The sequence below is a fragment of the Octodon degus genome, unplaced genomic scaffold (genome assembly GCF_000260255.1).
Source record: "Octodon degus isolate 3935 unplaced genomic scaffold, OctDeg1.0 scaffold00185, whole genome shotgun sequence".
Classification (NCBI taxonomy): domain Eukaryota; kingdom Metazoa; phylum Chordata; class Mammalia; order Rodentia; family Octodontidae; genus Octodon; species Octodon degus.
Window position 1 is genome coordinate 3,939,838 of NW_004524761.1, and position 14,982 is coordinate 3,954,819.

Here is a 14,982-nt window from a genome sequence, read left to right on the forward strand (position 1 = left end):
TCTACGTCATCGATCACTTTCCTCTTTGGCCCCATAATCTTCTTGATCAGAAAATTTGGGACACTACCGAGGTACATGACGTTACAGTACAAGTTCTCACCCTTTAATTTTTTTCTTATAGCTTAGATAATACAAGTTTTTGTTAGATATGTTTTGCTGTTTTGCAGGCTTTTTATGCCTCCACTGGCTTAATCATTTCTTTCTTTTTTATGTTACTGAGAATTGACCCTAGGGCCTTTTCAGTGAGTCATACCACCAGCCCTTTCTTAGTTACATCTTTAAGAAAACATTTTTTTTATTTGGTACAGGGTCTGGCTAGGTACAGGGTCTGGCTTGGACTTGTAGTGATCCTCCTTTGTCAGCCTCCCCAGTGCTAGGATTACAGCTATGCACCTCTATACCCGCTTTCAGTGGTCGCCAGGTGCACCCAGGGTGGGACCAACACAGCATGCCGGTACTGGATTGAACCTGGGTCCTTGTGATTGCTAGATAGGCACTTAGACTGCTGAGCTAACTACCCAGCCGAGTTTTAACAGTATATTTTAGAAGAGTTGTAGTGTTTGATTTTGATGAAGTCCATGTTCATTTTTGCTTTTTGTGTCATAGCTTAGAAATCTTTGCTAAACTCAGTCCCTAGATTTTTCTTCTGAAAGTTTTATAAATATAATTCTTAAATTTTCCTGTTTTACCACATGTTCACTTTGTTTTTGTTTTTTTCATTTATGTATTTGGTACAGGATCTCACTATCCAGCTCCAACTCATAGTCATCCTCCTGCTTTTTACCCTCCCCAGCGCTGGGGTTCCAGGTGTGTACTACCACACCTAGAGTCAGTTGCTTGCTCAGCATGGCCTGGGGGCGAGGCCAGCACAGCATGCTGGACTGGGATGGAACCATGGTCTCTGAGCTTGCCAAAGCAGGTGGTTAGTCCGCTGAGCTATCCTGCTGGCCCTCACATGTTCACTTTGGGGCATAAATATTCTCTTGTAGGTAAGGTGGAACATTCTAATACTGTTAGGATTAGGGACCTTTGAGATTTCATTTTTCAAGCATCTTTCTCAAGTTAGGTAGTAATAACAGTCTTCTTTTCACTTTTTTTTTTTTTTTTTTTTTTTTGGTGGAACCAGGAATTGAACTCAGGCCCTTGTGCTTGCAAGGCAAGCGCTTATTCTACTGAGCTATCTCCCTGGCTCCAGAGAATGGGTCTGTTTGTTTGTTTGTTTGCAGTACCAGGGATTGAACTCAGGACCTTTCGCTTGCCAGGTGCCTATTCTACTGATCTATCTTCCTGGCAGTCTTCTTTTTTCTTTTTTCTTTCTTTCTTTATTTTTCCTTTTTGAAATAGAGTCTCCCAACATAGTGCAGGCTGGCCTTGAACTTGCTTTTGTAGCCTGGGTTAGCTTCAAACTCAAGGTGATCCTCTTGCCTCAGCCTCCTAAGTGCTGGAATTACAGATGCGTACCACCATACCTGGCTAAGAGTTTTACTACCTGTAAATATTATTGAATGTTCAGTATCTTTATGTATAAGGAAGATTAATTCATTCTAGACTGTAAGGATAGGAATTAGTAAGTCAGTAATAATTATAGCTGCTTATTGTATGCTTACTACAGCCCTAAAGATAAAAAGCTTTAGATTCAGTGTTTTTGTTTTTGTTTTTTTGCGGAACCGAGGATTGAACTCAGGCCCTTGCGCTTGCCAGGCAAACACTTATTCTACTGAGCTAACTCTCCGGCCCCTAGATTCAGTGTTTAACTGGTGTTTACATTGACCTTATAAAATAGATACTATTATTATTTTCCTCTTACAGGTAATTAAACTAGAGCTCAGCTCAAGCAACCTATTTGGAAACATAAAACTAGCAAATGGCAGAGCTAGTATTCACGCAGAGCTAGAGGATTTTTATTTTATTTATTTATTTTTAGCAGAACCAGGGATTGAATTCAGGCCCTTGAACTTGCCAGGCAAACGCTTATTCTACTGAGCTAACTCCCTGGCCCCTAGTAGAAGATTTTTAAAAACTTATACTTATTCATCACATTGTAATGACAGTTCACCCGTGTCTACTTTTTGTGGCTGTGGTGTAAAAGAGTATTCACTCCCAGTAATTTCTTAGAAAATTTAGGTGATATCCGTTAAGTCCTTTGGTTATCTGTAGCCTATTAGAACTGGATTCCTCTAGAGTTCCATTGGGAAGGAAGTGCAGAACTGAGTTTAGATGGACAATGTGCATTAGTTAAATGCCTAAGTGTTTTTTTTTTTGACTTGGAAGCTATTAGAAGAATATTAATTAAACCTTTCTTATCTTAGGCTTGAAAAAGTTGCTATTACAATGCATGCAAAGCCTATCTTTCCCCTGGCTCATGAGTTATTAAGCAGTTGTGTAAGTTATTTTTTAAAGCACCTCCCTCCTTTGTAAGCAGAACAGCTTTAATAGCGTCACCTGTTCAGTAGTTGTTAAATTGCTGAGAGCAGCAAGTGGTGGTGACTCGGGGAGAAGGAAGTTGTGCCACAGCTTCTGTATAGTTAGCCTTTTTATGTTTTGTGTTTTCTTTTTTGGTACCAGGAATCAAACTCAGGACCCTGCAGTTGCCAGGCAAGCGCTATGCTGCTGAGTTATCTTCCTGGCCTTTCGTTTGTTCTTTTTAAAGAACTTTGTCCCTAAAATTTGATCATAACAATTCCAAATAGCTTATAATTCCAGGGTTTCATCTGAGTCTGGGGACTGCTGAAATTTGTTCTTTAGACCTGGCAGTTATTTGCCTGTAGTTAATAATTAAGGCATTGCCTTAGAGATCTAAGTACCTAGGACTAGGATTTTCTGTTTGTCTGGTGGTGAGGACTAGAAAATAGTTTGTTTTGTTTACCTGAATCTTCATGGGTTTACCTGACTCCAAAGTCTAATCAAGAGGTCATGAGGGGGCCAGGGAGATGGCTTAGTGGAATAAGCGCTTCCCTGGCAAGTGAAGGGTCTGAGTTCAATCCCCGGTTCCGGAAAAAAAAAAAAAAAGAGGTCATGAGGCTTTCATATCAAGTTCGGTCCTTGCCTTTTTTTAAGCGAGTGTAATCTCAGCTGTGTCTGTATAAGGATAGGTAGAAAAAGCTCTAAGTCCTGGGCATAAACTTTAAGTGCTGTAGAAACTCAGGGAAGTGAGGGAATTAAATGGAGAGATTATAGGGTTGAAAGACAGAAGACTTAATTTTTAGAATCTAAGTTTTCTGGAGATGAAAAGCACCCTAAAATTATTTAATTAAACCTGTTTACTTATTTATGAGATAGGGTCTCACCAAGTAGTCCAGGCTGGCTTTGAATTCCCCTGTAGCCCATGCTGGCCTTAAACTCATTGCAGTCCTCTTGCCTCAGTCTTAAATGCTAGGATTATAGGTGTGACCTGCATGCCTGATAACCCCATTTTTTTTTTTTTTTTTATAGATTAAGAAATGTTAGCATAGAAACAGGCATGGTGGTGCATTCCAGTAACCCCAACACTCTGAGACAAGAAGATGCAAGTTTGAGGCCAACCTGGGCTACCTAGTGAGACCCTACCTCAACCCACATGCCTTAAAAGTTAGTTTAGGCAAGTGCCAGGCCTAGTCTCACACTCCATTTGCAGTATTTGTATATAATAGTTGTGATTTCTATCTAATATTTGTATCTAGTTATGATTTTACTGCTAGTTTTTGTGGACTCTGGGCAAGTCGCTTCACTTTTTCTTTTTTCTTTTTCCCCTAGTGGTGGGCATTGAACCCAAAGCATTAAGTGAGCTAGGCAAGTGATCTGCCACTGAACTACACACTGTCCCCGAGTCATTTCACTTTCTGTGACCTTTAACTCTGTTGTAAAATTAGAGTGTTACTGTGAATTGTTTCCAAGGTCTATACTAATGTCTCAAATTTTATAAGTAATCCAGCTGTACATGTGGGCATTATTAGTTAGCTTCATAGAAGATGAGGAGTATGGTTGATTCTGGAAGGAAAGCCATGGATTGGCAGCATAGAGAGGGAAGGGATTTTTGTGCAGTGAGAGGAGGGCAAACAGGCTGGGGTATAAATGTGTGATGGCAGTGAGAAATGTTCTGATTACAGCAGTCACCAGGATTAGAGGGAGATAAATCATTTAAGAAAGGTAAAGCCACTTCAAGAGATTATTTTATGCCTAACAAGGGCTTTTGCATTTAATCTAGATTTTTAAGATTTGACTTTTCAACTGGATCTAAAGAAACATAACCCAATTGTAGACACAGGTGGATAATGCCATTGTGGGAACAATCTAAATCTGTCTTTGGCTTTAATGTTTCTTCTAAATGTTCTCAGTACAGTATAGGTTAGCTTTTGATTGCATGCTTATTTGAAGTGTTCTTTAGACTTTCTTGAAGGCAAAGGCATATATTTATATCTTCTTGTGCAAGCTTATCTACATTCTAGCTTGTAAGGTTCCTAAGAGCAATGGTAGTGTTTAGCTCATGTTAGCAATATCCTTTTATATAATTTAGTTTCAGTGTTAGCCTTGGGAATCTTGTGGTTATTTTCAAGGCTCTCCATTTCCATGGTCTAATTTAGGAGATTGACAGTTTTGAAAATATTAGTCCTCTTTCACCAAGATAACTATGAGACAGAAGGATCTGCTAATGTAAGTACCCCAGCCATAAGAATTCTATGTGAAGATTATTAATATATTTCTGGAGATGGTATCTTATATTTTTGTGTTGTGTTTAATGTTTGTAGAATTAAAAAAAAAATCTCTGCATTATTTTACATAGAACAAGGCTGCCAAATTTTACTATTAAAAATTAGAGTAGTATTTACCCCAGTGCGCCAGAGATTGTTAACATACATTTAAAATGAATAATTGCTAAGTCTCCATATCATTTAGATCTATTAGTATTAGTCTTTCATGGCTACAGGAAAGCTTATGTACAGTATTATAAAGAGGACAAAGATGGATCTTCATGTCTTTGGGATGCTTTATGTTTGATTCTCTACAAAAATGGTCACTATGATAGGAGTGTGCCCTTTTTTTGTTAAACACATATTATACCCATCCTTAGCCATGGAGTTCCATCAGTTTCTTAATTTGGCCATAGAAGCAAATAGTTTTGAATTATTCTAAACTTAGTTCATCTTGCATGGGGCCTACAGAGATATTTTTAGTTTTGTTAGTTTTTGTGAGAGATGTGTGTCAATACTCCCCAGAGTTGGAGGTCTCTAGTGATTTCTTGGTTCTTGTATTTTTAAAAAGTAGGAGTAGGGCTTAGTTGGCAGCCCCTTACATCCGCCAGGGCTTGTTCGTTACTTCTAGGCCCGTGGGTGACGTCTGTTTCCTGTGATTGAAACCACAAGAAGAAGTGGTGAGAAACCACTGTAGGATATGTATTATCATGCAAGCAGCAGACACTGGGGAACCCTGAAAAAGAACAGCAGATTCCTATGGGGTCTAAAAGACCCTAGAAATAAGTTTTATTGTTGATGTTTTGAGTGTGTACCAAGGGTAGTCCAGGCCACCTTTAAACTTTTTGTGTAGCTTAGGCTGCCCTTGAATTTGTGATCCTCCTGCCTCAGCCTCCCAAGTGCTGGAATTACAGGCATGTACCACTGTGCCTTGCTCTTAGAAATGACTTGACCTAACTTCCTCCTAAAATGAGGAGGACGCAGAGCCCTAGTTCTGTTAGGTTGCTCAAAGTCATATAATTAGGCAAGCTAGGATTTAGATTCTACTAACTATTCAGTATTCTTCCTCATATTGTTACTCCTAAATTAATGTAACTGTGCCTGCTAGCATGTTTCCTTAAAGATAATAAGGTGTTGGGGCTCAGGGATGTAGCTCAGTGGCTGACAAGCTCTTGCCAGGCAAGTGCCAGGTCTTGAGTTCTATTTCTGGTACAAAGAGAAAAGAGACAGACACAAAGGGTGGTGGTAATCCCATCACTCAGGTGGGTGAGGCAAGACTATAACCACAAGTTTGAGACCAGTCTGGTGGCTATATAGTGAGTTTAAAGATAGCCTGAACTGCATAGCAGACCCTATCTCAAAAAACAAAATAAATCTAAAGGAGGAAAAGAGATAGTACTGTTGGAGAAGAGTATACATGGATAGACGTTTTGAAAATGGGAACTAGAATGTTACTTGTGTATGCTGTCTGTGCTAATGATTTTCTTAACAAATGTTTTCAAAACAGTATCTGAGAACCCCAATTTTCTATTTTTCATTTTATTTCACATAGTGTTTGAATAAAAAAATCTAGCCATTGTTCCTGTGCATAAATTTTAAATCATACAGTTTATATATATTTTCTGCCCTTTTTTGGTGGTATCAGGGGTTGAACTCAGGCCCTTGTGCTTGCCAGGTAAGTGCTTATTCTACTGAGCTATTGCCCCAGCCCCATATTTTCTGCTTTAAGAATTTTTTTTTTAATCTTTTATTTGGTATAGGGTCTCGCTACACAGCTCAGACTCATAGTGGTCCTCCTGTCTCAGCTCCCCAGCGCTGGGATTACAGGCATGTGCCACCACACCTGGTTTTGGGGCCTGCACGAGCATGCAGTACCGGAGATCAAACTCAAACTTGGATCCTTGCGCTTGCCAGGCAGGTGCTTAGATGACTGAGCTATCTCCCTGGCCCCTGCTTTTTTTTTTTTCTTTTTTTTTTTTCTTTCTTTCTTTCTTTTTTCTTTTTTTTTTGTGCTAGAGATTAAACTCAGAACCTTAACGTTTGGCTATGTTTGTGGCCCTTTTTTAAATTTTGAAACTATTCTTGATAAGTTAGGGTCAGGCTGAGCTCAAACTTCCTGCCTCAGCCTCCCAGAGTGTTAGGATTAGAGGTGTGTACCACCATGCCCAGCTGTCTTCTGCTATAAAACCATCAGAAATATTTTCCAGTTTTGTAATCTTTGAAAATTACTTCTTTAATTTGAAATGGAAATGTACTACTTTTTATTATAAAAGTTATATATAGTTTTTCTTTAAAAAAACATAGATGTGCATAAAAGAGTAATTTGTTTTTCAAAATTGAAGTTATTTTTTATTTTTATTTTTTGTGGTACTGGAGATTGAACTCAGGACCCTGCGCTTGCCAAGCGGGCACTTATTCAAATATACTGAGCTATCTCCCTGACCGCTGAAGTTTTTTTGTTTTTTTTTTTTTTTTTGCGGAACCGGGGATTGAACTCAGACCCTTGAGCTTGCCAGGGAAGCACTTATTCCACTGAGCCATCTCCCCGGCCCCCCTGAAGTTATTTTTAAATAATAGAAACTACAAAGAAAAATACTTGATACATGGAAATCTTTTTGGAGCCTAAGTACCTAAGCATGAAACTCTGTGTATTTGTGGTAGAACATAGCTCATATAGTCTAATTACTAGGAGTATCAGAACTTTAATTCTGGTTTATATTTCTGGGTAACAGGAGTGATGAGGTTTCATTTTATCCCTGTGCTCTCCTTTGTCTGTCCCTCTTAAGATTTTCTGACAGTAAAATCTCATTCTTTTTTATATGTGTGTGTTTTAATTTTATGGATACTTTTTAGATACACAAATCATAATGTTCATCATAGGGAATTTGGATGTGTACGTGATTTATTGTCTTTTTTTTGCCCTGTCCTCCCTTCATCCCCTCTTCTGAGGCCAAGTGTGGCATTGCACATCTATAAGCCCAGCATTTGGGAGGCCGAGGTAGGAAAATCACCTGGACTGCATAGTTAGTTCAAGACCAGTCTAGACTTTAGTGAGACCTTGCTCAGACAAACAAACAAATAAAAAAACTGTTCTGCATTTGTACAAGGCCAGAAAAAGTTTGACGTTTCATAAGAGCAAGTCTGGCTGTTTGAATAGCACTATAATTTTTGGATTAGTTACAGTGTTATCAGTACACTATCATTATTTCTGGGTATTCCAGAATGATGTGAGGTAGAAAAAAGAGATGTAACAGTCATTTAGAAATGAAGTTTGGAAGTGAGATTTAAAGCAGGCACGTACTTAATGCCTGTATGTAAAAGTGATAGTAACTGCAGAAACTTCCTGTCTGTTTGGCCTTGGGTGTGTCATATACATGACTACCCTTGAGGAAGAGTAGCCGGCCTGCTGCTCACATCATAACATGGGAGGAGAAAACAGTTGCTACGGTAATTGGGAAACAGCATTCCTGAGTCACTGAGTGTTTCTAAATGGACAACACCCCTTTTTTAAAGGAGTATCACAGTCTTAGCTCAGGCTTTAAAGAGCAAGGCCCATCAAGAAAATGAGGAAGACAGCATCAGTATTTAGAGCTCAGGAAATAAGTTAATAGTATTTTGTTCTGTAAATGTATATTCAAATAACAGAAACCTGGGACTTTTTTTTTTTTTTTTTTTTTTTTTTTTTCTTCCCAGAACCAGGGATTGAACTCAGATTCTTGCGTTTGCCAGTCAAGTGCTTATCCTACTGAGCCATCTCCCCAGCCCCAAACCTGGGATATTTGAAAAGGGGAACTTTGCTTATTCTTCCCTCACCAAATAACAGTATATATATGCTGGGCTTGTGCTTCTTTCTCAGAAGATGGGCACATCTGCCTTATATTTGATAGGAAATTAGAATTTACAAACTCTGAGTACTTTCTTTATTGACAACTTGTTTTCCCAACCTGTCAGTGCCTTACAGTGCAGGACAAACCATGTGACTGGTGGGGGAAACACAGTACCCCACCCAGGTTCCACCTGTTCTGTGTGGGTTAGTGGGCCCGCTGGCTTTTCCTGCTGGCTTCTGTCAGTTACCTCACATGCGGACCAGCCAGGTTCAGAGCTTGATGATGAGCTGATGAGCTGTTGGCAAAAAGGTATTTTTTCTTTTGCCTTCTTGGACCACTAAAGGAGTAACATTTTGGACCTGTTAAAGAATTGACTCGTAGGGCCAGGTAGATAGTAGAATAAGTGTTTGCCTGGCAAGTGCAAGGGCCTGAGTTCAATCTCCAGTTCTGCCGAAAAAAAAAAAAAAGAACTCATAATACTAAGATAGTTTTGCCCTTATTTTAATTATGATTGAGAACTTAGGCTTATGGAAACAGACTCACCAATGATTTGTTTTTGACAGTTAAGAGAAAAATTAGGTTTGTTGCTTTGTGTTACTAATTTAAAAGTTTAAATTATTTAAAATAAGTTTAGGGGCTGGTGAGATGGCTCAGTGGTCTAAAGCACCTACTTAGAACAAGCTTGGCAAAGCACAAGGACCACGGTTCAATCCCCCACATGCCAGCCCGCCCCGCCCCCTGGTGGGCTGAGCTGGCCACACACACACACACACACACACGTAAAATAAATTAAAAAAAATAAAATAAGTTTAAATTATTGCAATAAGGAACGAACTACAATTACCTAATGCTCCTTACATGGCATTTCTGACAAGACTGCTGTTAGAGTCTTTCAGTGTTCCTTGGGTGGACCCAGGATAGAGATGTTGGTTCTTTAGAAGGGCAGGGTAGATTGAGAGAACTCTTAGTTAGGAACAGAAGATCATCCACTGTCCTCTCCTATGTTCTCATATAATGACTTTGTTGTCTTATCTAGTGATGTTATGATTTATTTATCAGTCTCAGCTTTATTGAGATACAATGGACATAAAAATTATACACATTTGTTGAGTGCATATATACACACATACACTCTCAGTCACTAAAATAAAAAAAAATTTGTTTTCCATTGCTGAGTGTAGTTGTGCAGGTGTTGAGGCAGTATGGAACCAACTGGATGAGCTGCCTAGATCTTGCCTACTTCTTTCGCATTTTTTCTTTGCTAGTCATGGAGGGCACGAATCCGTCACTTCTACCCCTGGGGACTGCTAGGTGATCTTTAACTTTTTCCCCCCTTAATTACCTTTAGCTTTTCAGTCCATATTTTTGAATGCTTGGGGTGTGTGTGTGTGTGTGTGTGTGTGTGTGTGTGTCTTTTATACTTCCTTTCGTCTGAGATCTCTTTTTTCTTTTTTGAGGTATGTGCCTATATAACCCTTGTTTAGACTGCAGGTACCAATAAGTACCTTTCAGAGTCTCTGGCTTGTGTTTCTGTAAATTGTAACTAAGATACTCATTTGCCATCCTTCTTGGGCCACTCCTTGAAAATGGAAGAGAAAGTCCATATTGCTGTCCATTATTTCCTTCTCTCTGGTTCTAATCAACTTCTTTGTAAGGAATGGGAATTACTGAAGATGGGATGTGAGCCAATTTCAGTAGTTCCATCACATTAACTTTTACACAGCACTTTGAGAAACAAAGTGCTTTATATTCATTTCATTATTTTATTCTTCACATTAGTCCTATGAGATAATGTAGTCTTGAAGATAATAAGATTGAAACTGGTAGATTAAAAGAAGCTTACTGTCCTTTAGTGGATATGTGGTAAGTGTTGTGGTAAAGCTAGGCTAGGACTAATTTATAATTGAATTCAAGTCCATGGTGTAACCCTAGTTGCCTCATTATCTTAAGGAACTGAATGTTGGTCCTGTGATAGGACGGAAGAATGAATCAGAGCTGGACCCTGATCTGTGCTGTGTGTGATTTTGAATGTTATAACAGAGGCTTTATATGTTTTTTCTAGGTCTAGATTATTAGGATTTGAAAGGAAGTTGTTGTTGGCTGCAGTGTGAGACTTTAATTTTACCTGTAGGTAGCCTTTGCCATTATTGCAGCCTTACTCCTTTTTAAAGGAATAGACGGTTTTCGTTCCCCCCAGTGGCATGATGTCCCATAATTGAATCTTTTTTTCTCCTTCCTTCCTTCCTAACTTCCTTCTTCTTTCCTTTCTGTTGGATTTTCTGTTTTTGAGACAGGGTCTTGCTATATAGTTCAGAGTGGTCTTGAATCTCTCTTTGGCCTGGGATAGCCTTGAACTTGGCAGCAGTCCTCCTGCCTCAGCCTCCCAAGTGCCAAGATTATAGGTATGTGGCACCATGCCAGGCTGAGTATTTTCAAGAACTACTCGTAAATATGTTCAGTGGATTGAAGCACCAAGCAGGGCCTTCTGGTCCTATGACTAGGGAAAGACATTACTCTAAAAGGTTTGGTCTATTGCTTTGTTGTTCCTAACAATCATACTGTTCCATCATAGACCTGGTTTGAAACTTTTCTTACTTCATTCAGTTTGATTAATAATAAATATATGAATATACTGTGCTTAGTAATTATTTAAGTTTGGGCAGATCAAATGAACAAAACATGTCTTTTGTCTTTTACAACTTACTGTGTGGTTCACAGAAACAGTTGCAATACTCTTTTAAGAAGAATATGTCCTGGTTCTGAGGGAAAAAAAAAAATATATATATATATATGATATATGGTTGGCCAAATAGCTCAGTGGACTAAAGCGCCTGCTTAGGCAGACACAGGAACTGGGGTTTGAACCCTGGCATGCAGTGCCAGCTCCACCCCTGGGGCACGCTGAGACAGTGATTGAGATAGCGTGGTGGCACGCACCTGTAATCCCAGTGCTTGGGAGACTGAGAACCGGAGAACCTGTAGACCCTGTACTAAATACTAAAAAAAAATAAAAAATAAAAATATTTAGGTGGCCTAGGTGAGTCCTGTAGTTCTTTTGAATATGGCTAAGTGCAAAATTATACCATAGATAAGAAATAGGTCTTTTTTCTTACACTGTGTTGTTGGAGTGCAGCATCCTAGTCTTCAGGTGTATATTTTATAAAATGTTTCTGTAGTTAGGATAACACAGTTACCTTTATGCCTGAAAGGGTGCTTTCAACACTATTATTTAGGATCTCAGTGAGCCTAAGAGGTGTGTGTCTTTTTTTTTTTTTTTAAAGAAAATTAAAGCCTTAAGAATTAAAGCAGTTTGCTAAAAAGCATACTTATAGTTTATATATGGGATGCCAGAAATAAGATTGACTCATATTTTTCCTTTAGGCTGAGATCTAGACAAATTCCAGATTTCAGCAACTTGCTTAATATGAATTTTCTGTTGCTGTGCAACAAATCACCACAAATTTAACAGCTTAAAACTAAACACATTTATTAGCTCACAGTTGAGTTGATCAGGAGTCAGAGCAAGGACAGTGTGGTTAGGTTCTCAGAATATCAAAGGACTGAAATCAAGATGTGAACTGAGCCAAGTTCTCACGTGGAGGCCCTGGGGGAAAACTGCTTCCAAGCTCATTCATGGAAGAATTCAGCCCCAGGCAGTTATGGGACTTAGGACCCTATTTCTTTGCTAGCTGTCAGATGGAGACTACACTAAACAACCTGAGGCTTCCTGTTATCCCTTTTTGGCCCTCTCCATCTTTAAGCTGGGAGTAGCTTGCTGTGTCCATGTTTCTGACCTCTAGATTTGAAGGGTTCACGTGATTGAGTCCAGCCTACTTGGATAATCTTCCTTTCTTAAAAGTTACTTTGCCTTAGTAACATAACATGAGCACAGTTCCTGGCAATTGTACAGGGTATGTACATCAGCCTGGGAATCTTAGGGGATATATTGGAAGTCTACCTACCACAATTAATATACTCCTCACTCCGAATTAACCCATGAACAGGGGTGGATGTCAGCAAAGAAAGGTAGGAGTTGAGTATACTGAAGTAGTTAAGTGAATTGCATTTTGATTATAGCTATTACAAGAAAACCTATAGTTCCTAGGTTCTGAGGCCTGCTAGAATCATGACAGGGTAGTTGGAGCAAAGTGGAGTTCAGCTGTGCTATTGTGGTGGTAGTTTACTTAGTGAAGAACTCAGATATAATTGTAGTTATTTGGCAGAAGTTAGTCTGAACTAAATCTTTAGAAAGTACTGAGATTCAGAGCTGTGGGTTTATATTTCTCCTTTGCTGGCAGCATGCTTTGTGCAGTTACTATACATGATTAGTTATACTGGTAAAGCTTGGTGGTAGGAATTGGAAACACTTTTGCTTTGTAATGTACTCTGTTTTCAAAGTAATGTTTAGTCATATTCTCTTATTAGATCCCTACTAACCTCTGCTGCTAAGAACACTATGTAATTACCATTTGCTTGGCTACATGAGCATCCCTGCCAAGAGATCACCCATAATTGCCCCTTTTCTGATTAAAGCAAAAAATTAAATGTTTTAGAGAACAAGTAAAGGTGAATCAGTTCCAGGAATATGTTATACAGGTACACTTCTATTACTAGGGAAACACTTAGAACCTGTCTTTAAGGCTGTCAAATTTCATCTCATTGCCTCCCTTTTTAAAAGCTGAAAGTATTAATACAGAACAACAAATTCAGTTATGCAAAACAACGACTAAAGTTCATTTATATTTATTATAATAACAGCGTATATTTCAAACTCACCAAGTTATATTTAATTAGTTTGGTTTCATAGGACATACTTTGCGATTCTTTGACTTTTTTGTTGTTTCTTACAAACTATAAATTGTCTAGGAAGTTTCTAATTTCCTGTAGCTGGTAACCAAAAGATTTATCTTACCACATATTACATTAGGATGTGGTAACTGAATCAAAACCTGAATTACTGTCTGGAAGAGGAGTAAGAGGACAGCTTTTCATTTTTATGTTGATTGATGGTTAGTGCAGAGCTATACCCTACCAAGTGTATTGATATTTGATGCTGTCACTTTTGCTGCAGTGTACCATTGAGCCATTTGTGTTGATTTAAATACGATTTGATAAAACTGAGTCTCTTGGGAAAAAAGCTCTTAATAAATGCAATCTATTAAGTTTCCTATAGAAAGTAATAACTTTTGGACATTTATTTACTAATCCATTAAGTAAAGTCTTATAAAATAAATGTGCTTTTAATAATTTTATTTTGGAGCCAGGGAGATGGCTCAGTGGAATAAGTGCTTCCCTGGCAAGTGCAAGGGTCTGAGTTCAATCCCTGGATCCACAAAAAAAAAAAAAAAAAAAAAAAAAAAAAAAAAAAAATTTTTTTTTTTTTTTTTGGCCAGCTCAGCCTTCCCTGGGGGGCTTATGAGGCACCTGGAGCTGGGGATCTAAAGGCAGTCCCTGCACATTTGCCTGAGTTTGCCTAAGTAGGCACTTCAGACCTCTGAGCTATCTTGCTGGCCCCAATAATTATTTGTATATAAGTAAAAAGTTATAAAAGTTGAACAAACAGAAATTTAGACTGTATGCAAAAAAAAAAAAAAAAGGCAATAGTGTTGCCACTGTCAGGTAGAGAAATAAAAATGGATACTATCTTTGAGTCATAGACGGACTTTAGATTATCTGAGAAAGACCAGAGCCTCTTCTGAGGAAGGATATCAATGGGCCAGATTGTGAGTGAGTCCTGAGAAACAGGGCGCATCACAAATGGCCATCTGGCAAGATTGCAGTTAATTCCCAGCAGTAGATATCCAGCAGGAATATGGCTGAAGGAGTGCACTTTGTTCTCAGCTCACCGTGGGTAACCTGTGGCTCTTCTGAATAAGTCAAAACAAAAATTCTGTGAGTGGAATGAATGTCCTTGATAATTCAGGTAGTAAAGCAAACAGAGAAGAAACATAACATATGGTTATGAAGAAGCCAAGAATCTGTGTCAGGCTTTCACAGATTTGTCAGTTTAGGAAACTAGATCAAAGGTAGATCCTGGTGATCATGATCATCGAGAATCTGACCCAAGTCTCTTTGTTCCATTTATTTATTCGTTAGTTCATTCATTCATTCATTTATGGTGATCCCAGCACCTCAAGTGTGCTAATAAATACAGGCACTAACCTTTAGCTAGTTGCTTTCTCTGCCTGTCACAAAGTAGTCATCCTGGAATCTTTATAATTAGGGATTTCTTATATCTTTCTTATGTGTTAGGTCTTCTATTTCCTGTATTCTGCTTTCTTAGTTTTTCATTTTGGTGGAGCATATTCTACAGTAGCTTTCTGGAGTACCTGGGTATAATTTTTTTTAAAGCTTGACTGTCTGAGAATGTATTTAGTCACATTTGATTAATAGTCTTGATTGGATAGAATTGTAATTTGGAAATTATTTCTTTTTAAAAATTTTTTTATTTATTTATGTGTGTGTGTGTGTGTGTGTGTGTGTGTGTG

At 38.5% G+C, this 14,982-nt stretch overlaps 1 protein-coding gene across 3 annotated transcripts in view; it reads left to right on the forward strand.

Moving 5' to 3' along the window:
- The window catches only part of Diaph1 (diaphanous related formin 1), a 127,011-nt gene that overhangs the window by 10,845 nt on the left and 101,184 nt on the right, over nucleotides 1-14,982 (forward strand). The gene's annotated exons all lie outside the window — the stretch shown is intronic.